The following is a 25,062-nucleotide window of genomic DNA, read 5'->3' on the forward strand; positions in this document are numbered from 1 at the left end:
TAGTGTTACTATTCGGCAGCATCGTGGAAGAATAGTTGCAGAATCACTCGTTTGAAGTCAGTGAGGTTTTGAATACATAATTTACTGTTCACTCGGATAAAGAAAAAAAAACACTTGAGCTCCCAGGCACTTTTTTAGGTTCAACTTTTTCCAAATAGTGATTCATGCAGTTAGCCCCTCAATAGGTGAATTGAGCCCTCGCTTTTTGTTTCCCGTATGTGTGTGGTTTTTCGCATTCTCCGCTGGACTCTGGCTAAACAAAACGAAACCGACTGGGGTGATCGTGGTGGGAATTAAGCGCTAATGATAATTAAGATCTTTCCGGCCAAGCTAAGCTGTGCTACGGCATGAATTACAACTAGCAGATGCGGCGAAAGTTTAATTCACTAAAACGCGTCGGTTTTGTACCTGTGGCACGTGTGTGGAAAACAAATCACTCGCTGGTCAAAATAAAATGCTGATTCCGAACGAACGATAGCAAACATCCAAACAGTGGAAGAGGATACTTTATTAGTGCCTGAACCCGAATTCTCCGTGGCTACCGTGGCTCTGGGGAAAGTCAATTTTTATTGCACTCTCGCCAATCGGTTTTTATCGGGAATTTTATGCACCCTGGCAAAATAGTTCACCATTTCGCTTGATAGATATCCGGTCCGTGCTGCCAGACGGCTACTTTGCCAATATCTTTCAGTTCCAGCTGTTACCATCCCCGTCGACCGAATGAGCGAACGAACGAGGTCTTCATGTAGCAAATTTTTTTTTATTGCCCAATCCACACATCCTCGATCCGGAAGGAATCCTGCAGCGCCGCCAGTTGGGGTTCGGAAATGAGTGGGTGGAATTCAGAGAAACATTTCACCCATCAGCACTACCGAACCAAGTACGGGGAAAAAGCAATGAACAATTGGTTTCAATATGGTGGGCATTCACACATACACATCAGCACACTTACATAGGCATAATCACTGCTCACACCAAGTGGTGGATCAAAATCGTATTACGCAGCTACTGGAATATGTGAAATCAAATGTGGCTGGATCCTACCCACATCTTAACGATTTGCCAGTTTCGGTACGCGATAGACAGTAGAATCATAACACTTACCCTACAATTGTCTGTGGTACGATAAGAATCAAACACCAAACGCCGAAGAAATGGAGAGATTGCCATTTTTGCAGAAGCTCTTACCTCGTAATGTTCACTACCATCCACTACGCGCACTTTTTTCACACACGCCATATTTGTAATGTTTTGACAGCTCCCCGTGCAATCAAATGGCAAAGCCTGCTTAGTGTCGGCGTAGCAAAAAAGGAAACCGGCAATGGTCGGCCGCGGCCGGCCTTAACCTTACATTTTCACGTTCGTTTAGCAGAATGACGCCAGCCAGCCAGCATCCTTTCCCCCACGCGAGAAAGAAATTGATATTACCGGAACAAAATACACCCCAACAAATCCGTAGCGCGATGCGTCTCCCGACAAGATAAAAGGCAATTTATATCAATTTCTTCAGCAGAGTGAGCGCCATCGAGCAGCAATTTTTATTGCTACGCCGTTGTTTCCGTTTCGTTGTAGTTGTTTGGGAACATCCCCGCAGTCGGCGGCGCTGGCAGAGCACTTCCCCACCAACGACGAATGCTGGAAATGCCGAACAATCCTCGCTAATGGTTTCATTTTCCGATGTTTTTTTTCTCTCTCTCTCTCTCTCTCTGTTCGTCCATTGTCATCTCGAGCGAAAGAATGGCGGAGAAAAGGTTCGGAAAGCGGATAAAATTTTTGCATGTTTGTCTGTGGGGGAGGGGGTGGAAGTGGGAAAAGCGGAATCCGATTTTGGGTTTTTTTGCTGTGATTGCTTGGTCAATGAAAATGAGCGGAAGGGAGGCAGCAATGCCTACGGCATTAGGGATAAAAATAATACGTATCGATTTCCTGCTTTGGTTAAACTTTTTTTTAACGATGTGATGTAATGGTTAGCATCTTGTTTTTTTTGGTCCGTTGTTCGACGGTACAGAATCGATTGTCGAAGTCGCAATCAGTTTGAAGCCTAGTGGTGACAGAACATGGAATCAACGACATTGAATTTTAATGTGAAATATGTTCGTTCCTTTACCAACCGTCATATTTATTTCTGATGGTTGGAAACTTGTCGAACAAGGTTCGCCATTGAAGACTCCAACTTACTGCTGAGAATCATACCCATTGAACGCAGTTAGACCATATCTGATCTTATTTCGTATCAAAAATAATCCGCTAATTATTCTAAAAATTTGGGCGCATGTACATGCCCGCGCACAAAGTTGAGATCGACGGCGTGCACACCGATTCGAGTTTGGCGTTGATCTACTGAAGCAATTGTATAGAGAAACTGTAGGATGACTTTGCATTAGAACTCGAACCAGACATGAATCTGAGAAGTGTGTATCAAAAATCCTTGTGTCCGAAACTTTAACGATTGGACAATACGATCCCGATCCCCGGACCCGACCCGAACTTTCTCGAAGAGGTGGGCAGCGCGGCAGATAAATCGACTGCCTTGAACACAGATCCTCTGCAGTGTGATTCTCAACCCAGGCATAGGGTTAGACATTTTTTAAGAGATTTTTTAAGAGGCGAATGACCCTAAAGTTAAAACCTCTATAAAAATAAATTTCCCGAAGTTTGCAAATCTTTCCCATAAAATCGTTGATCTTGCCAGAAATTCTCTGCACGTTCCTGAATTTTGCTAAACTTCCCTTGCGTTAATAGAAATTTGCTGAACGTTCCCGGAGTTCACAGAACTTTCAAGCTAATCGAAAAAATCTTCTTAAAATTTACAGAGAATTTTTTTTAAGTTTGCGGTAAATGTCTGAATAAGTGAGCTTCGAGGATATATTGTGATCCTTAGGAAAGCTCTGCGAACTTTAGAAAAGTTCTTAGAACCGCAGGAAAATATTATAACCTCAACTTTTTTTAAAGTTTGCAGTATATCGCTATGGTTATTAGAACTTTTCTGAAGTTTGACTAGCTTCCTTAAAATTCACAAAATAACCTTGAAGCTCACAAATTTTCCCTTTAGTGCGCAGTTTTCCTGAAGTTCAAGTAACTTCTCTGAAGCTCGCTGTTTTCTAAAACCTATTTTTCCAGATGGTTTCAAAGTTTGGCTGAAGTTCACCATACATCCGAATCCGTGTTCGAAGTTTTTCCAATACTCACAGAACCTTCTTCAATTATACCTTATTTCCTTGAAATAGTGGCCTGATAATGATTTTTGTTTATAAATATTTGCGGTGCTCACAGCAATTCACAGATTATCCTTGACAATTGAAAATCTTTGGTTCACTGGTCTTTCCTAAAGTTCGAAATACTTCCCCAAAGTTTGAAAATCTATTCGAAAAATCGCCGACATTCCTTGAAAATTTGAACGCATTTTTGAATTTTGAAAAACTATCATGACGTTCACCAAACTACTCAGGACTTCGCAGTACTTTGATTATGTTAAACTGCGAAATAGCGAAGAACGGGACGTGCATGCATTGTGAGTAGGAATGCCGCAAAGCAGCAGCGGTATAGCCTCGAGAGTTCGCCCAAATGAACTCAGCATTGTGATGTCCTATCGAAAGCAAGCCAAATTACATTACTGGTGACAAATATTTTATACAGGACTACCGTGTCAACATACCCGCCCGCAAAGTTGAGATCGATGGTGTGCTCACCTAGTCGAGTTTGGCCTACATAAACAGAAGCGCGGAGTTTGCTGCTTTTAAGGATTAATTGCTCCGGTGAGTAAATATTTTGAATGCTAAAGGCATGTACCCAGAGAATTTTATAGGATAAATAATACTGAAATGGGGGCTGTCCGTATGATATATTAACATGCCCCGCGTGCAAATAGTTCCCGGAGAACCTGCGCTCTTTTGCAAAAAACTGAAAAGAACTATACCATTCATCACGACAAAATATGCTATCTTGACCCAGGCAGAGTCTAACATGCACTTGAGGAGACATTCGTTACTGCACCTAAAAACTAGACAGATGAGATTCCTTGATAAGGTTAAAACTTCTCTCATAAGAGGCCACCGAATATAACAGCTTGAGGCAGCGGTGATAGAAAGCCTAAGCAAACAGCTTCTGATTTTAGAAGTTCGAGATCAAACGAGTCGTTTCCAACGCTCCCAAGAACATCAGAAATCTCAAATGTCTCAAACTTGCTACCAGAGATCCAACTTGGTACAGGACTGGGTGGTCACCGGCCACTTTGTGTTATTGACTTTATTTTTACGTCTTCTCGATTTCTTTTATATCGTTTGGAGAAGGTTTTGGCTTAAGGTAATTCGGCCACCAAATTTTAAAATCAAATAACGCGAACCCCCGACATTTCAAAACCTCACATATTCCAACCGAAGAATTTCAAAATAGGGGACCAGAGCTGAAAAAGCACCGAATTTGATGATTAAAAATTTTACCAATTTTTCTCAAACTCAGATAAAGAGCTCTTTAGATAGCTGTGATTCGTTTTTGAGAATAAAATATCAAATTACACGAGTCCGAGAATTTTAAACGTGGACAACACGAACCCGAAATTTCATATTATAACGAATCCGAACCAGAGAGTTTGAAATTTATGATATTCAAACTCGACCCGAAGAATGAAATATCGAAAGACACGAGAATCAGAATAAAAACCGACTCTAAAGATTCAGCCCGAAACTACTGCTATCAAGGCCAAAACTCCCCGGTTGATAGTTGATCCCGCCCAAAGCGGGATAAGGAATGAATCTTTCAAATAATTCAAGAGAGCTTACGAAACAATCAGCCATCATCGAATCTCTTGAATCATATTGGGTATTGATCGCGTCTGCGTCCCCTCACGTGAAGTCGCAATCGCCGGTGTGGTTACCGCTGTGCGAGTTTGATTCACGAAGAACTGCTGCAGCACAGGATTCGCTGTATTAAGGACACTTTGTTTCAGTCAATGAATGGGCTGGGTTAAAAGCGATTGCGTTAGACGTCCATCGCCGAGGACGGTGTTTAACCCAATGGTCATTAAATGTAGTGTCGGACGATACGATCTTCACCGGGGTCTGCATTCATTTTCCTATTTGTTCCGCGGGTCATAAGGGGTACTAAAGGCAATCAATGAGAGGGAATTTCACTTGCTAAAATGATCGACTTCAAATCATACTGCAACTGTTCTGCCAAAGCAGTGATACAGCGGTCTAGAACAATTGCTAGAAAGCCGCATGTTCCGAGAGAGAAAAAGAGTATTTCAGTTTTTTTCACCAAGTGTTCAACCAGTTTTGGGGTAACGGAAAAGCGCTCATATTAACAATTTTATTGAAAACATCTGAAGTATCGTCTCTTGAAGTAAAGATGTTCGAAAAAGCGAGTATGTTTGGTCCGGGTTTCAGGTTCAGCAATCTGAACATGACCGACTCTAATTGAACTTCTAAAGGCAGGTACCATGGTTATGCTGGTAATAAACAAACGAAAGTAAAAAAGGGAAAAGTCAGAACGTTCCACAATGCTTGAGCTTTTATCCAGTCAACTCTGTCAGATTCCTTTTTTTTACTTCTGCTTCAAAGAGGGTACAAGAATGATTTTTTTTTAATTTCGAGACATTATTCGGACCGTAACTTCGATCAGAAAAACTCAGGGTGTTGATGGCCAACCGCAATGTCGAGATCGACGGCGTGGTAACCGATCCGAGTGTTTTACTTTTCAACCATTACGAGAATTGACGTTCCAGTATCCTTTCTTTTCGCTTCAAACTGTCCACTTGTTTCAAGGACAAGCGCAAAGAAAAGTTTATTGCTTGCTGCTACAGTGCCAGAGACTAGCTTTATTTTTGCTGATGTTGATATAATGAGCCATTCTGCTCAACACAACATTGCTGCTACGTCTTCCCCCAACGGCATGGATATCTCCAATATTCTATTCACTACACGTTCGCCGATCCGATTCCAAATCCGATTTCCGATTGGTGTATTACAGTGTTCTAGATACTTATCTGTTGCCCAGCACGGTTTTATGTCCAAACGATCAACTTTCGCAAATCTCGTTTGCTACATATCTTTCGTCATCAAATCATTACAATCATGACTTCAGATTGACATTAAGTATACCGATTTCTCCAATACTTTCGATAAGTCACCAGATAGCATTTGCCAGGCTTAGGTTCTAATTGGGTTTTTTATGTTAAAAAGAGTGCGCACAGTAACGTACAAACGCTCGAGCCTTTTACGATAATACAAATCCGGCCGTGGACGCGTTCAATCACACATACCTAGTCCCATGATCTCGTAATCATGAAATCCTCCCGATAATTAAGTAAACGTGTTAGTGCTCACGAATTTAAAAACGCGGAAAAGTCATTTAATGCGACAATAGTTCTTTTTCGAAGGCATCTAGTCAAGAAGATCATTAAAACAAAATCCGTCCTTCTTCCAAACAAATGAAATTTTCTCTATAAGCTTCTAATTAATCGGAAAAGGAGGCTTTTGATGTAGTTCTTTTGCTTTGTTTTGATGACGCTCCCTCAAAAGTCATCCCTGCTTGCCTCGTACTATTTTTTACGCCACAGAGTTGAATATTTTCTCTGTCAATTATATAAATCCTTTTTTTACACTTTGTATCGATCGAAACCTGTATTCAACATAAAGCGTTTAAGAAGCAACAGTTTGTATAATATCTGACATCGCCGGTGTCGTTAGTGTCAAAGCAGTGACTGCTTTGATGTGAAGCAGTTTTTTCACAGTTCGACCCGGCTGCCATATTCCCATTCCTGCAATATGTAAACAAGTGCGACCCTTATCAAGACCCACCTCAAACAGTGAAATCATTTCCCACCGTAAAAATAACGAAAACGAATCATCACCTCAAGACGGTACTCAATTTTCGCAGTAACGCCCAACCAAAAACCACCGCACGTGTGCCCGACCGACGCCGTTTCGCCCAAGGGTGTATGGCCGATGACAAGCTGACGCGGAAAGCGAAGCGTTTGCGGACGCGTCTGAGCATTTTTGCCGCGTTCGCCCCGCTTTTACTATGACAGTATTGCGCGTTCTACATGCACACACCAAAGAGATAGGTCTAACGCATTCGCTTCGCTTACCGCTACCGCTTCGCAAATCGCGTAAGCATGTCATCGGCCTATGGATACGCCAATCCGATTTCAGTGTCGGTTTGTTAGCAACATATGTGCACAATAAAAGTTGAATACCTTTCTCGCACGAGAAGAATCCCGTTTCCGATGCAGATTCCCGGAATTTTTTTCGCACAGTTTGCTCCACCTTTTTCACCTCTCCTGGAAGTCCCTGACAGAAGATAAGACAACTTTAAAAGGATATCTTAAGTTTTCCTCGAAGCTGAAATCATGATTCAATGCCTTCATACACAAATACATGAATCGTTTGGGTGAACAAAAAAAAGTAAGATAAAAAGACATCAATCGAACACGACGGAACAAAAGATAGCGACGGTAGCATAAATCACTCGAAAACGGCTTCCCGACCGGGCGCACACGGACTAGAATAGATAACACACCAAACGCAGAGCACCCTTCGATCCCGGTAGGGTGGGTAGCTGATACTCACCTGTATCGGATTACACGAATGGAAACTTTCTTAAAATCAACAACAAACATCCGTTGCCACGGACAACGGACCGAAATTGAAACAAACCGGGTTTTGCCGGGTTTCCATCTTATTTTGACAGATTTCGGACGTGGGAAATAGTAACCACCCTACACACCAGCACGCCCAAACTAAACGTTATCGTAAATTCACGCTTACCTGGTCCATCATGGTTCGACTCGGAACCTGCACACAAATCGATAATCCACTCCGAGGGGTTGGTTTTTCGTTCCCGGAAGAATCCCCTGTCACCGTTGTCAGTCACCAAAACCGACGGCTACGGGAGGAAGCTTGACGACGACGATGATTGATGGTCTGTTTGCAGAATTTTCAAATTTTCCGCATAATCCATTTATCCGAATCTGATCGGGTCCACTTCAAAACACACTCAAACACACACACACATAAACCCACTTCTGTCAGTCGGAGTGTGAACGGTTTTTTCCACAGGTTTCAGGTGTTTGGCAAACAGCGCTACTTCCTATGCTTTAAAATTCACGAATTGCGCTCGGGGTGTTTACACGAAAGTCACTTAATTAAATTGTACACCAACAACACATTTCCGTTCTGAGGCTGCCAAACTTTGTATTGATTCTTTACTTTATCAATTTTATTGTTATCCAATTTAACATTTATTTTCCAAACCGGTTCGAGCTCCTGTAGGGAGAAAAAAGAAAAAAAAAGTAGAAAACACCATTCGAACATTAAGCTCAAGTCGGATTATCGGTGCACTGGATCGACTGACTCTGGCTGACGATTGACTGTTGTGAGTAAGGGAGGGGGGCTAGGAGAGCACTTTTCACTGTCGGAACGGAGGAGGGTCCTTAATACCACCGGGCTTTCACGGTTGTGTCCAAACTGTGGAACGGAAATTGGCGAAATGTATTCCATCATTCCCGTCGCTTCCGTTCACGGATAGTCCATGATAGATTTGGCAAGCGTTGATTTATTTTAATGTAGAATACATTTAAGGTTTCAATATAGGGGTCCCGTTTCAAAATATCGGCTGCGGCGCCGCGTCAGATTTTGAACGTTAATAACTTTTATCATACTAAACAGAATGATTTGATTTTTAGGCCAATTTGTTGCAAATATGTTCCTCTATGCTGTATTAAAATTTGAAGTATGTATAACATGCACTAATAACAAAAAAATGTGTTTTGAAAAATCTTTCGAAAACGACTCGGAAAAGTGAAATTTTTCAGCCCATTCCGCACAGAGCCGTCAAAATGGTGGACCAACCGAGCAATAAAATAATGAAAAGTTTATATATAGGTCCACTACACGATTGTTTTATGATTATTCGCATTGGGTTGCTTGACGAGAGCAGTTGGTGGGGGAAAGACGGCATATTCCTTTGGTTAGGCCATTAGAAGCCGGACGGAAAGGAAAGGCTCATGCACGGCACGAGAACGAGCGAGAAAGCGATAGTAGTGCATATTAGCGCGATTATATAAATATCTGTCGGTCGGTTTTTCTCATCATTCGTATTCGTTCAAGCACTAGCAAGCAGCCAGTCCACCGAAGGAAAGCAGTTGGCGATGACGACGGCGGAAAAAGTGCCCCAGCTACTGGTGACTCATCGCAACCCGATCAGGAACTGTCGCCCTGCAAGAATTTCGCCCCAACTAAAGGGCAACAGAGAAACTAATCTGTGTTCTAATAAGAGTTAAACGGGCTCACCGCGTCCGCGGGGAGTGCGTCTGAATTATGCTCCCGCAATAAAACAATAAACGGTTCTTTACAGGACCAATTAATTGTGTTGTAATAAGAGTTAAACTGAAATTTACATTTTATGGTGCATAACAAATAATTTTCAGAAAGCTATATAAGAAATATGATGTGTGGAAAGAAAGAAAGAGAATTTAAATTATCCTCTCTCGCTCGTTTTCGTGCACTGCTTTTCCATTCCTTTCTGCTGCTACTACCATCATAACTAAAACGAATGTGCGTGTTCCCCCACCATCTCATGGCCAGTGTTGCCACAATTGCATGTCGCTATAACAATTTGAATTATTTTATTGTTCCTCTCTAGTATTGATAAAATATAGAACGTGCAAAGTACACTAGTCGCATGCTTTTATTCGAACTTTTTGGCAGCCTCCGTTGATTAACTGCATAAATCGATTTGTTTGTGCAGCTCCTTGCTAGTAGCAAACTAAATAGCCTTTATCAGCGCTAACAAATAAGACAAAAGAATTTAAATTTGCGAAAATCTTCTCCTTCCTTCTTTTCAAATCTGCAACATTCTTTGAAAATATTGTTGGAATGTTGTTATTGAAAAACTGAACATGCAAGTTTGCTAGCACTGGCCACTAGATTGAAGGCGATGGAAAGACAGAATATTCGTTTTGGTTATGCTAGTATTGGTAGCCGAACGGAAAGGAAAGGCACAGGAATGGCACGAAAACGAGCGAGAGAGCGATAGTAGTGCTTTCTCGTGTTTTCATATATGAATATTGGTCGGTTGGTTTTTCTCATCATTCGTATTCGTTCAAGCACTAGCAAGCAGCCAGTCCACCGGAGGAAAGCAGTTGGCGATGATTACGGTCCGCAAAAGTGCCCCAGCTACTGGTGGCCCATCGCAACCAACTACCGATCAGGAACTATCGCCATGCTAGTATTTCGCCCCAACTAAAGGGCAACGGAGCAACTAATCCGCTGGCTAACATTCCAGCGTCTGGTTCGTAAGGTTGTGTATTACTTCAAAGTCGAGCTACGCTTACAAAACTCAGCCGTAATGAAGCCAGTGATGCCTACTTGGTCGGTTTGTGGGAGTGGGCGTAAATTACAATAAAAGCAACGGTTCTTTTCAGGACCAATCAATTGTGTTCTAGCGAGAGTTAAACTGAAACTTTCATTTTAAGGTGTGTAGCAAATTTTCAACAAGCAACATAATACGTTGTGTGGAAAGAAGTAGCTTGCACATGGAAAAAAAAATTAAATTATCCTCTCGCTCGTTTCGTGCACTGCTTTTCCATTCCTTTCTACTGTTATTATCAGTATTACCAAAACGAATGTGTTGTTGCATGTGTTTAAGAGAAACGTTGAAGTCGCATGCTTCTATTCAAGCTTTTTGGCAGCCCCCGTGAACTAACTGCATATGATTTTTTTGTGCAGCTCCGTGCTAGTAGCAAACAAAATGGCTCTACTAGTGTCTGATTCGTGAGATTGTGCAGGATTTCAAAGTCGAGCTAAGTTTATAAAGTTCAGCCGTAATGGTACCCGAAGAAGCCAGTCTTGTCGTTTTGTTCGAGGCTACAAAACAGTTCGCTAGGCACGTAACTATCATGCCAAAAATATCCAACGATCCAGCGCATCACCATCAACACCAACGCCGATACCAAAGGTTCTTTTCAGAACCACCATTATTACCATAGAGAATTATTTGAAAATTTCCCATTCAAACGTGATTCTGTTGAATATTATTAGATTTAAATTAACGTCTCGAATTGAAATCACGACGCTCCGGTTATGTGACAGACATTACCCACCCATCTTTTTTTATTGTGATCACGACTAACGGTTTAATATAGACACCCCATTTCAATATTTCTGAAGGAACAGAAGGTCGAGTTTGGAAAGTTTGTAACTTTCATTGTACTTAACCAAATTACACAATGTTCGCACTAATGATTCAGAAATATGATCAGGAATCTTCTGTTAGATTTGTAAGTATGTATAATTTACATGAATAAAGAAAAATTGATTTTCAGGAATCAATTATTATCTGTTCTTCCATTGGCCAGTACTACGCGACTTCCTCATGCTAACAATTAATTTCATCGTTAGCCATCTCCCTCACCAAGGCCAACAACGCCAACAAAACTGGTACCTTTTCAGGACCACCATCATTTTTGTAAAGAATAATTTGAAATATTCCTCGCCCAAATCACCTTTAGTCCGAAAATTCCAATGAGTATCAACATATTTGAAGAACGTGTTCCTTATGTATTCTACATCTCTCCGGTTATGTCGCAGACATTACCCACCCATCTTTTTAACACTGGTTTATACTGTGAAAACCAATATTTGCCCTCCGCACGCAATGTAACCGGGGTCTGTACTCGTAATGGTTATTAAAAAGGTTGGATTATTCTTGCATTGTTTGGTAGGATCAATAAGTGACGATGGGGTGAGCTACTGGAATGCTGTCCCACAAACGGGACAAATCGGGTGAGTCCGTTCCGTTTTGTAAAAGTGAAAATTTATAATGAAATTTGCTTTTGGCTAGATCCTATCGGAATCGTTGCTTGAACACAATTTCATTTCATTCAAATTGTTCGTATGTTATTGGAAGTTCGTTACAAATTCATTGCTTCAAACCATTTGTTGGCATAAAATCACAATATTTGTAACTCTCGGTAATTTAGAATTAGCGTTTCTACTTAATCTCAATGCCGACATTCACCACACAAATGCTAAACCCCATAACTAACACTACTTGTATTTCCAAGCAAACGACTGACAACGGATGATGTTTCGTAAATACAAAATGATTAACGTTCATGTGGTGGTTAAGTCGACTGCCATATACTGATGAGACTAAGACGAATCGCCTCTTACGAAAAATTGTCCGAGATGAACATTTTAAGTTTGTCAAAAGCTTTTTCCAATTTAATTATAATTTTTGTTCGTAATTTTCGCTTCCCTATGCTAATTGGATAGACGGTATTGTAAACATCTTTAATGTCGTGGTTTAATTAAACTTAGCTACACCAGCTCACAGTGGGACGAGCCCGGATTTAAGTCCATATATGAATGTTATGCGATATTCTCGCTAGTATTTTTCTCCTATCAGCTGAGCCATCGGGGACATTTTTGCAAGATTTTAAGTGATTTGAACGTAAAATGAATTTTTGGCAGCTTTTAAAGGCATATTTCAGGTGTTTTTGCATAATTTGACCATAGGAACTACATCCGATTATTTTCGTTTTTCAAAGAAATGGTTGATTTTATGCATTGCATTACTTCACCAAAATTATCAGTGTGATAAAATTACATCATAAAATCGCCAAAAATAAGTCACTAGTTGGTTTAGTTAGTGTTTAGATAACTGATTGTCATAAATTTTTATTGAATTCAAACTTCTAATGCGATAACAACAACGACGCCCGTGAATGCCCGTGATCACACTATACTTATTGGAAAGCTTTTAATTTTCTCTTTAAAATGAGTATATGCTAGTTTTGCGAAAACTTGCGATAAGCAGTCAAAATTTAAAAAAAAACTGAATGGAGACGCATGGTTATTACTGATATTGAATTTGAATAATCACTTTATAGCTAGAATAATGACACGAATACATGCACAACTGTCAAATAGTATTGAGAGCATGATGAATAAGGGTTTTACTAGTGATCAAGAGTAAGGAGCCGAGTGGGAAATGTTTTTTAAATGGTAGAGGCATTAAGAATGTTTGAAAATCAGTAAAAATTTTCAACCATCTGAAATAGGTTATAAAATGTTTCTGGAACTATTTCTTGCTAACTTGCGCAACAACTGTCAAATAGAGTAATTACAGTTGAGCTCTAGTCGTTTGGTGAGAGTATTTTGATCCGAATTTGTATAGCACTGATATAGCTTAAGGTTATGCGATATTATCCAAATAAAATAACACCATTTTTAAATGAACCATATACACGAAAAAAGGGTTTTGGATTTATTTTCATTTAAGATATGAAATAAGCAATCTAAGTAACTTAAAACACACCTACGAAAATAAAACGTTGACCATCTTGTTGATTAGTGAATGCAATAAAACATTCCACTAAGACGCTCAAAATGTTTGTTTTGAAAATGATAGAAAATGTAGCTTTCATATCAAGTAACCCACTAATGAATTAAATGTTCCAAAATTAGTCGAACATCTTATTTGATCCGTAAAAACAAAATAGTCATATCTGAAGCTTCATAATGAGATGTCCATTAATTCGTTTCAATATGGAAAATAAATTCCAAAATATGTATTGAAAAAAATCATTATAGAAGACAAAATATTTACTTTTGAGCCACTCTAATAAGTAGTAAAGTTAATTGCTATTTTTATAATTAAAATAGAAATTCAGCGCACAAAAACTTCTTTAAACAAATTTTTGAACCTTTACAACAAAATAATTTTTTGAGCCACCCTAACGTATAATTTTTTTTGCATGTGTTAATATCAAAAACGATTTAGCACACGAAAATTAATATATAAAAATTTTAAGAACGATTTCGAAAAAAAATATTTTTGAGACACCCTAATGATTAGTAAACGCTTATTTTTGAAATGTTTTAATATCAAAAACGAATTCAGCGTACCAAAATTACATAAAATCGTCCTATTTGAACCGATACGGCAAAGTTTGGACTTTGATCCACCTTTTGTTCTAAGTCGTGCCACTGTGCAGCTTCTTCGCAAATCTCCATTTAAAGTGTCAACTAGGAAAATAGCCATCAATATTCTATTGTAAATAATTTTGGTATTTCAAATTGATCTCTCTCGGAATGTTGCATTAATAGGTTGATTGCATTATGTCTCGATAGTGGTGCATCGAGACCGTCTCATAGGGCCTTTTTTATGCTGCATGCTTTTTTACTATTCCAGCCTAAACCATAGTTAAGCAAATGGTTGGTGCTTGTACTATTTCTATGGTGTTCAGAATACAAACGCCCACATAATAAAAAGAACGCACACAGTAACGTACAAACGCTCGAGCTTTTGCGATAGTACAAATCAGACCGTAAAGGCGATCATTCATACATGTATGCCCATGATGTCGCAATCATGAAATTCTTCCGATGAATAGTCAACGAATTCATCAACGTGGTCTCGAGTGCGATTATTTCAACGCCCGTTTCCACGTGGTCATGAATCGGTCACGTCCGCAAGCCTCGCCAAAAAAAATCGACTTATCTACACTAGAAATCTAAGAGTGCCATGACCGAATACTCTAGTGATATGGGCAAATTCATTCCCTTCTTGATCTGAGCAATACACTCAAAATCGCGCCAAGATTCAAAAGCCCATGCGAATATGTAAGCGGTTATACACGATCAGGCGATTAAACTCATTAACATACAAACGCTAGAGCACTGAGCGATAATACAACATTGGTCATAAACGTGAACATGAAATTGCAATCATCCACACAAGATTAACAACCGTGATCTCGCGAACATAAAAACACCCCTATGATTAGATGAGCTTTTTAACACCTACGAATTTATAAACGCGATCTTAAGTATGATTATAAAAACGCGTGTTTCCACGCAATTATGAATTCTTCTAGTCCCTAGTATCGGTGCTAGCAGCCTTGGTTCATGCTTTCTGTAGGACCATTCTAAAAAATCGCTCATATACACTAGACCACAAGTTTCAGGGCGACATGACCGGGATCTCAAGTGATATGAGGCAAGCCACTCTTCTAGTAGCTGAACCGTACACCAATTGACCAAATTTTGACTAGAATTCGTTCCGAAATTGACAAAAAAAAGATGATTTCCTGAACATGTCTACATTTTGTTCTGAATCTCTATGTTAAAACTTAAAAAAGGAAATCAGCCTAAATATTTCTTTTTAATATTTACCACAAGTTGGTTCATGATAAAAAAATTGCTTCATTAAAAATCTGAAATTCTTCAAAACCTTTTTTTTTTAATGAAGATAATTCTCACTCATTGATTGAGCACCTAACTTAATTGGTTCTAGTTTTAAAAATTGGCAGCCTGTTTCAACTAAACCATCTCCAAATAATCGGGAGTTTAATCGAGTATCATATGCGTTCTGCAGCAGTAACTCGTCGCGTTGGCTTAGAGAACCTTATTATTAACAAAATGGCCGCAATTCGATTTTTCCAAGAATTCCTGGCATGATTAAAGTCTCGAACGCGCTAATAGAATTGAACCGCAGACGCCTTGTTCGAAACGAATAGAGTACGGGTGTGGCTTACTCGACCAAATAATTGTATCGGCTGACCCTAAAGTGCCAGACAGCAGCGGCAGTGACAGAACATGTGTTGCTGAAATAAAATAATTACAATATTTGAAGTCAGTTCAGGTCTGTAGCTAGTGTTTTGTTTGGGGGGGAGGCTACTTAAAAAATTGCATGAATTGAATAATTCTGAAGTCTTGAGATAGTCAATAGAAACTGAATGAAATTTTGAAACGTTCTTAGTGAAAATAATTCCAAAACTAAGACAATAGAAACTAAAAATCCTGAAATATGTTTTCTGTTGTTCAATTTGCTCTAGTTACATTAATGGATATTTAAGTTACATAAGTAGGTTTTGTGCCATACACGAAAGCGATTTTGAAATAATATTCTATTTAGCATTTATGAAACATCGTAAATTAGAAGTCGTTGGGTGTGTTCACAAGTAATGTTTTCAATGTTGAACTAGATTCAATCTGACACAATAGTCAAGTACCACGGTACTGAAGAGACGAAGTCGAAACGCATTCTCCTGGATTTATAACATATTCTAGACTACACGTTTGCAAGGTGTAGCAGAAGCTTATTCGGGAGGAGCAGAAAAAAATCCAGAGAACGAAGGCGAAATATGCTCTAAATTTTGTGATCTGGCAGACGAACTGTAGATGCGGAAAACGATTCAGAGTCTGTTTTTTTATCTGGTATCACCACAATCACCATAAATTTGGGAAACAATGTCAGTTAAAGCTGTTAAACCTAACGCATCAAAATCGTACGCGGATAGCGAGGACGTAAAGTGCTTTCTAAAAATATCATTTTATTCAAAACGAAATGGGAGGATCAGAGCACAATTCCGAAAGCACTCGTGTTAACTGTATATAAAAGATAGGAGAGGTGTACTTGAGTCTTACTGCTGATTACCTCTATCATTTTGTTCCATAGCGAATAATAAAATAGAATGGGAGACTGTCACATACTGAAGACATGAAATCGAAACGATATCCTTTAACTTATTGACTTATACATTCAATCAGTCGCAACATTTTAGTCGCTCTCCTCGATAGCCTATTGGTGGCTGTTCGCTGTATCGTTACGTTACGTTCAATCGGGCTGATATAGCGTAGTTGGTAAATAGATTGCCTTGTACGCAGCTCACCTGGGTTCGATTCCCAAACCCGCAAATAGGGTTATATTTTTCTAAAGAGATTTCCCTAACCCGAAAAGAGGCGATTGATCCTACAGTTAAAACCTCTATAATCAAAATTAAAAAAAACTGTCTTCTCAGCTATATCGTTCTCAGCAAATAGATTTTTTACCTAGCTCGCTTGAGTATGATGCCTAATGTTTATACTACGGATACATTGCACTAACATAATACAGAAATTTAAATTGAGTGCATTTCTACATAGTAGTCTTCACATGTTTGCGAACATCTGCTTTCTTTGTTGCTTCTTGCGCTTACGGGTTACAAGTGCGAATTTACGCAATGTTGGTGCTGGCTGTTGATGTTGAGGTACTTGACGCAGCTTTCGCCATTGGCAATATATAACAACTGCCACAAATTTGTAAAAGATTTGTGGTTTGGGATCTGTGGATTTCCAAAGAATTTTATGGTACTATCGCATTATATTTTGTACTTCAGGATCAGGTAGGATCAATCCACCCGAATCCTCTCTACAAAAATACCATTTGACATACCGGGAAGTAGTGTCCTTCGTAATGAATTCCATTTCTTCCCAATATGACATCAATCATTTAATGGCCACGGTTCAAGTAGCTGGTGTCAGATCTTGAAGCCGAGCATCGATTTTCTCATCGTCTATATAAATGAAAATCTTGATTCTGACGTTATCACACAACAACGTGTTATAAGTTGTTATGAAAACGAATTTTGTGGACGGTATCAACACTGAATGCGTGACATGGTAGACTAGCTCGATAAAGGCAACTTCCGTAAGCTTAACCTCCATTGTCACCTTCAGCAACTGTCTCCACCGTATTAGCCCGGAACAGCACTTCTTGCTTCTGCGACTCATTCGATATTTCGACAGATCACAACGACGAGAATTTAAAGAAACAGATTCTTTTGTTCTGCTGACAAAGCACACAATATAACAATAACTGCTTTTGTCGATCACTTTGTACTGGCTCGGGCAGAAGCAGAAAGCATCCTGAGTATCGTGAACGTTGTCTTTGACAGTTCGAAATATCAATCTTCTTCAATATTTTCTCATTGACATGTTCAAACCAAACGAGATATAAAGTTGCAAAGAGTTGGCGAAAAACATGTTTCTTTTGAACTGATGTTTGAAAAAATTCTTTAAGGTTGCTTACGAAAACAACCTTAAACACATCAATACGAAGAATTTTGTATTTCTTAGAAAAACGGAGTGCGCCTTTAACCGGTCCTTGGCCAAGGCTCTGCTCAACCTAAAACAACACCGTGTAACTATGACGCTCAGATTACAGCGTGCCAACTCTGGCAATATACCGCGGATGCAGTTAAGAGAACGGTAATGCAAAGGCCAAATGTAGTTAACAGATCGACTAAAACGTCTGGAAAATCGTAGATGCAGATTTTTTCGATATACGTTGAAATCGAAAGCTGAGGCGACCCGGTTGAAATCTTTTTTTAGACTCCATGCATACTGTAATTAGTTCGTCGGAATGGTAATCGAAGCTTGATGTTGTTGCGTTATGATCGTGGTGCGACGGTTATGTTGATCTGTTTCAAAATTGCGACCTTGCAGAGTCTCAGCGATGAACAAAGCTTTTGCAGTATTCCTTCGAACCTACAGGGGCTCCAGTGGAATCAGCGGACACCGATCCATAGCTAGGTATTCGGACAGGATCTCTCCACGGAAATCTACAGAGCGCGAAACGTACAAAGGGATTCCGTATGATTCGACATTTTCACATTTCAGGGTAATATTCTAGAATTGATCGCGATAGACAGCAGTACATCGATTTGAAAGAATAAATTACCGTAAATTTTTTGGCTATCCTGAAGATGCATTCCAGTGCTCGAAATGCTTTACCAACTGCATAGGATACGTGTTGTTTAAACGTAAGTTGAGAATCAAGAATCACTCCCAGACCCTTCACGTGACTGACGCGTTCGATTTCTGTTTCATTGAAGAATAGCAATAACATCAACGGTCCCAAGTGGCTTCTTTGTGACCTTCCTGACCTAGACGTGAATATGACTCCTATTTCAGGAAAATTTTGCGTTTATCAATAAACTTATAGAAAAGTTTGGTGCACTTTAAGAAAATTGTACAAGCTATGCAAATTTCCATGGTCCTCAAAACTTCAATGACGTTCTGGAAACTTCAGTAAAGTTTTGAAAATTTCTGCAAACTCGAGTTAGTTCCGAAAACTAGTGCAGCTTTGCAAACTTCTGTAAACTTTTACGAAGGTCGTCATATTTCTTTGAAGTTCTGCAAGCTTCAGTGAAGTCTTACAAACTGCAGTGAAGTTCTGCAAATTTCAATAAATTTTTGAAAAGTTCAATGAAGTTTTGTCGTCAGTAAAGCTAAAGCTCTGCAATTTTAATAAGAAGTAAGATTATTTATTCTGAGCGCGTCTGAGAGCGCCTTTTCTCCATGGAAAAAGAGCGGCTCGAAACAGCGTCTGTTCTGGAGTGGGTGGCTGTGCTCTGTCAGATATATGTAGTGTGACCAACCCATCACCAGGATAGGTAGCAACGTAGTGCTACGAACGTTAATTTAGTCGCTACCTTCTTCTGTTTTGTATGTTACAGATTGTCCAAATTCATTGTAGATGGAAGTGAAATTTTGTTGCAAATTTTTCAAAAATATTTGAACTTTTAAAAATTAGTATTTTTTATATCTTGAATAATAGTTTGTCTAAAGATTCGTATTTAAGATTAATTCAAAATTTGTTCAAAATTTATTGAAATATCGATCGAATCTGTGTTTCTAAGCTCTCAGTTTCGGCCAATTTTGAATTTGCATTCAAATTTGGATTTTTTAGCTGGGAAACCCGGTCTTTTTTATAACACTTTTCAATATTCATTACCTATACAAGTACGATCCATTTAGTTTCAATTTCACGCCAATTAAACCATGTTTCCAATTTTCAGCTCAAATTAAATAATACATAATACACACGTCCAGTTTAATTAACACATATTTACCGTGGAACTCGTTGAAAGTTCAAAAAATAAAAGACAGCAACCACATTTTCCATCTAAGCAACCCATTAAACCTCACACCAACCTTCATCATCGTTTTGCATAACAAAACAACCAACGAGTACAGGCCGAGCGCCGCCGGAGGGAAAAATATTTCACGCGACAATGATTACAACGATCCTTTAATAGAAAAGTACACATGAACACACACACACACACACACACACACACACATAAACAAATATTTTTTCTCTTGCGTGCCAGTTTTCTTCATTTTAAAATCTTCCATTTTTCCGTAGCTACAGGTCTTTCCATGATGCACACTGCTGTTTTCAAACCTTCAAACAGAATAACACAACATAAACTCCAAGCCTGCTAGGCTTCTTATTATGCATTGAAAATCAACTGTACCGGGCGTCTCCTCTGTTCTCGCTCTCGGTGTGCCATCAAACATGTAGGCATCGTAAATTATACACAGAAAAAAAATCAAATCTATTTTCTATGCCACATTCCAACGCATCCTCCAAGCGGTATGACCTTCTTCTGCCGGGTCGGACGTTAAGCCGTTTTTTCTCGCAATTACACTCCCGGACACAGTCACACTTCAACAAAATGCAATTCCTGGTCGTGTCTACAATCATCCCCCCTACCCCTCCCCCACAAACAACCTATTTCGCATCTTCTCACGTTATCCTTCATTGGTGACATTTTCTTTTCTAACCTGTACGATTCACTGCAGCCTCCAGTGCTTTTTCTCGGGCACAGCAAACCGGAAGCGGAAAATCCAATTTAAAATCGCTGGCTGCAGCTAGTAGTTGCCGCAGCCGCTGCCGCCTCCACACGCAGTATCGAGCGTCGTAAATCGACACGGGCTTCTGTGACGACGCTCTGCTTCACATCACATCGGAATTCACTAACCCGATCCTGCACACACAAACTCAGCCCCTTCCTCGAGCCACCCCGCACCCTTTCTTCGTCCAGCATCCAACAAGAAGGGGTGGTACTGAACAAGTGTCAAGTTGAAACGCGGACGATAATCGCCACCGGACCGCTCGCTGATAAATGGCACACATTCAATCGCGCGGTAAGCGCCTACTACGACATACGCACGCGACAAGCCCCGGATCGTGACTGAACGCGCAATCGGCTGGGATAAGCCTACTACAAATACACGACGGCGATGGTGACGATTGCAACGCCGACGACGACGACGACGGTGAGCGTGATCACGTTTTAATAAGGACGACTCTCTCGCTCGAGCATTTTCAGCCTCACCACAGCGAAGCTGATGATGAGCTAAATGAGAATGGTTGAATAGTCGAGCAGTTTAGTCGATGGCTATATGCTAGCGCCTCCAAGTGGTCGGCTGTTGCGACAAAAATTGATGCGATTGCGTGTTTCAGATTCGAGCAGTTCTTGCACTGGGGTGAGAGCGAGAGAAATGGAAAATTTATGTGTAGTGAGCGAACGAGCACGTGTTTTTGTTTACCATCCACATCCAATGTTGCTGATAGACGAACGGTGGAATGATGAGAAGCGAGAATCGTCGCAGAGGATGCTAAAAATAGTCACTGGATGATGGATTGGTGCGAAGAAGAATGAGCGACGAAAAAGGGCTTTTGGATTTGTTTCGTGTTTGGGAATGGGGTTTTGAATACTTTGATTTTGAGGAATGGAATTTTCATATACATGACTGTCTCAAATGCTTGTAATAGGGGTAAATATGTTGATGTGAATGGCGTTGTACGCGAATTAAATGGATCAATCGTTTATACGTGAAAAAGGATGATTTTTATCGCAAGACTTTATAGTCGGATGTGCGAAAAATTCTTTTCCCTGGTGAAATATCTTGCATGAAGGTTCGATCATTATCTATATAGTTAAATTTGCCAAACGCACTTACAGGATATGTTGGTCTATTATAACAATATACTACAAGTGATTAGTTGTTTGTTGTATTCATTTGTTTATTCATTTACAGTCAATTGAAATTGGAGTTGAAATATAGGAGCAAAATCAAAGGTCCGAGATGGCTGCCTTGCGGAATAACTGATGAAGTGAAGAACTCTTCGGATACCAGGCATGTCCAAACACGCCACGGCACCGCGTGCTGCATTTTACCACCGCAACCGAGTGTATTGAAATGAGCACCCCAAGCCAGTGCTCGATGCGAAGCACCGATACACGATAAACGAAGCACCTGTGTCGGTGGCGGTGTTAAATTTTCGATCCGGTGCTTGGATGCTTCGGAAAACACTCGGGCCGGGTGCTTTAAAATTTCTGAAGCACCGGAGCCGAGCGCTTTCAACTTCGGATAACACCTCGGAAACTCTTTGACTTTGCACCCGCATCAAAGCGAGAATGTTTAAGCCCGCTAGCATATGCACAAAAAGAAAGAAAAAAAGATGGGTGGGTAATGTCTGCGACATAACCGGAGAGATGTAGAATACATAAGGAACACGTTCTTCAAATATGTTGATACTCATTGGAATTTTCGGACTAAAGGTGATTTGGGCGAGGAATATTTCAAATTATTCTTTACAAAAATGATGGTGGTCCTGAAAAGGTACCAGTTTTGTTGGCGTTGTTGGCCTTGGTGAGGGAGATGGCTAACGATGAAATTAATTGTTAGCATGAGGAAGTCGCGTAGTACTGGCCAATGGAAGAACAGATAATAATTGATTCCTGAAAATCAATTTTTCTTTATTCATGTAAATTATACATACTTACAAATCTAACAGAAGATTCCTGATCATATTTCTGAATCATTAGTGCGAACATTGTGTAATTTGGTTAAGTACAATGAAAGTTACAAACTTTCCAAACTCGACCTTCTGTTCCTTCAGAAATATTGAAATGGGGTGTCTATATTAAACCGTTAGTCGTGATCACAATAAAAAAAGATGGGTGGGTAATGTCTGTCACATAACCGGAGCGTCGTGATTTCAATTCGAGACGTTAATTTAAATCTAATAATATTCAACAGAATCACGTTTGAATGGGAAATTTTCAAATAATTCTCTATGGTAATAATGGTGGTTCTGAAAAGAACCTTTGGTATCGGCGTTGGTGTTGATGGTGATGCGCTGGATCGTTGGATATTTTTGGCATGATAGTTACGTGCCTAGCGAACTGTTTTGTAGCCTCGAACAAAACGACAAGACTGGCTTCTTCGGGTACCATTACGGCTGAACTTTATAAACTTAGCTCGACTTTGAAATCCTGCACAATCTCACGAATCAGACACTAGTAGAGCCATTTTGTTTGCTACTAGCACGGAGCTGCACAAAAAAATCATATGCAGTTAGTTCACGGGGGCTGCCAAAAAGCTTGAATAGAAGCATGCGACTTCAACGTTTCTCTTAAACACATGCAACAACACATTCGTTTTGGTAATACTGATAATAACAGTAGAAAGGAATGGAAAAGCAGTGCACGAAACGAGCGAGAGGATAATTTAATTTTTTTTTCCATGTGCAAGCTACTTCTTTCCACACAACGTATTATGTTGCTTGTTGAAAATTTGCTACACACCTTAAAATGAAAGTTTCAGTTTAACTCTCGCTAGAACACAATTGATTGGTCCTGAAAAGAACCGTTGCTTTTATTGTAATTTACGCCCACTCCCACAAACCGACCAAGTAGGCATCACTGGCTTCATTACGGCTGAGTTTTGTAAGCGTAGCTCGACTTTGAAGTAATACACAACCTTACGAACCAGACGCTGGAATGTTAGCCAGCGGATTAGTTGCTCCGTTGCCCTTTAGTTGGGGCGAAATACTAGCATGGCGATAGTTCCTGATCGGTAGTTGGTTGCGATGGGCCACCAGTAGCTGGGGCACTTTTGCGGACCGTAATCATCGCCAACTGCTTTCCTCCGGTGGACTGGCTGCTTGCTAGTGCTTGAACGAATACGAATGATGAGAAAAACCAACCGACCAATATTCATATATGAAAACACGAGAAAGCACTACTATCGCTCTCTCGCTCGTTTTCGTGCCATTCCTGTGCCTTTCCTTTCCGTTCGGCTACCAATACTAGCATAACCAAAACGAATATTCTGTCTTTCCATCGCCTTCAATCTAGTGGCCAGTGCTAGCAAACTTGCATGTTCAGTTTTTCAATAACAACATTCCAACAATATTTTCAAAGAATGTTGCAGATTTGAAAAGAAGGAAGGAGAAGATTTTCGCAAATTTAAATTCTTTTGTCTTATTTGTTAGCGCTGATAAAGGCTATTTAGTTTGCTACTAGCAAGGAGCTGCACAAACAAATCGATTTATGCAGTTAATCAACGGAGGCTGCCAAAAAGTTCGAATAAAAGCATGCGACTAGTGTACTTTGCACGTTCTATATTTTATCAATACTAGAGAGGAACAATAAAATAATTCAAATTGTTATAGCGACATGCAATTGTGGCAACACTGGCCATGAGATGGTGGGGGAACACGCACATTCGTTTTAGTTATGATGGTAGTAGCAGCAGAAAGGAATGGAAAAGCAGTGCACGAAAACGAGCGAGAGAGGATAATTTAAATTCTCTTTCTTTCTTTCCACACATCATATTTCTTATATAGCTTTCTGAAAATTATTTGTTATGCACCATAAAATGTAAATTTCAGTTTAACTCTTATTACAACACAATTAATTGGTCCTGTAAAGAACCGTTTATTGTTTTATTGCGGGAGCATAATTCAGACGCACTCCCCGCGGACGCGGTGAGCCCGTTTAACTCTTATTAGAACACAGATTAGTTTCTCTGTTGCCCTTTAGTTGGGGCGAAATTCTTGCAGGGCGACAGTTCCTGATCGGGTTGCGATGAGTCACCAGTAGCTGGGGCACTTTTTCCGCCGTCGTCATCGCCAACTGCTTTCCTTCGGTGGACTGGCTGCTTGCTAGTGCTTGAACGAATACGAATGATGAGAAAAACCGACCGACAGATATTTATATAATCGCGCTAATATGCACTACTATCGCTTTCTCGCTCGTTCTCGTGCCGTGCATGAGCCTTTCCTTTCCGTCCGGCTTCTAATGGCCTAACCAAAGGAATATGCCGTCTTTCCCCCACCAACTGCTCTCGTCAAGCAACCCAATGCGAATAATCATAAAACAATCGTGTAGTGGACCTATATATAAACTTTTCATTATTTTATTGCTCGGTTGGTCCACCATTTTGACGGCTCTGTGCGGAATGGGCTGAAAAATTTCACTTTTCCGAGTCGTTTTCGAAAGATTTTTCAAAACACATTTTTTTGTTATTAGTGCATGTTATACATACTTCAAATTTTAATACAGCATAGAGGAACATATTTGCAACAAATTGGCCTAAAAATCAAATCATTCTGTTTAGTATGATAAAAGTTATTAACGTTCAAAATCTGACG

At 39.9% G+C, this 25,062-nt stretch overlaps 1 protein-coding gene across 5 annotated transcripts in view; it reads right to left on the minus strand.

Moving 5' to 3' along the window:
* Window positions 1–20,822, minus strand: part of LOC131676713 (hemicentin-1) — a 261,162-nt gene extending 240,340 nt beyond the window's left edge. For 4 of the 5 annotated variants that reach the window (XM_058955976.1, XM_058955977.1, XM_058955974.1 and 1 more), the window contains exons 1-2: window positions 20,400–20,821; window positions 7,767–8,264 (exon numbers count right to left, since the gene is read on the minus strand). The gene's annotated coding sequence lies outside the window, so the exon portion shown is untranslated. Of the gene's footprint in view, window positions 1–7,766; window positions 8,265–20,399 lie in introns of all 5 variants that reach the window. The other variant, XM_058955978.1, reaches the window with a different exon arrangement.
* Between the last annotated feature and the right edge of the window lie 4,240 nt (window positions 20,823–25,062).

Source organism: Topomyia yanbarensis, chromosome 1 (assembly GCF_030247195.1).
Source record: "Topomyia yanbarensis strain Yona2022 chromosome 1, ASM3024719v1, whole genome shotgun sequence".
Taxonomy (NCBI): Eukaryota; Metazoa; Arthropoda; class Insecta; order Diptera; family Culicidae; genus Topomyia; species Topomyia yanbarensis.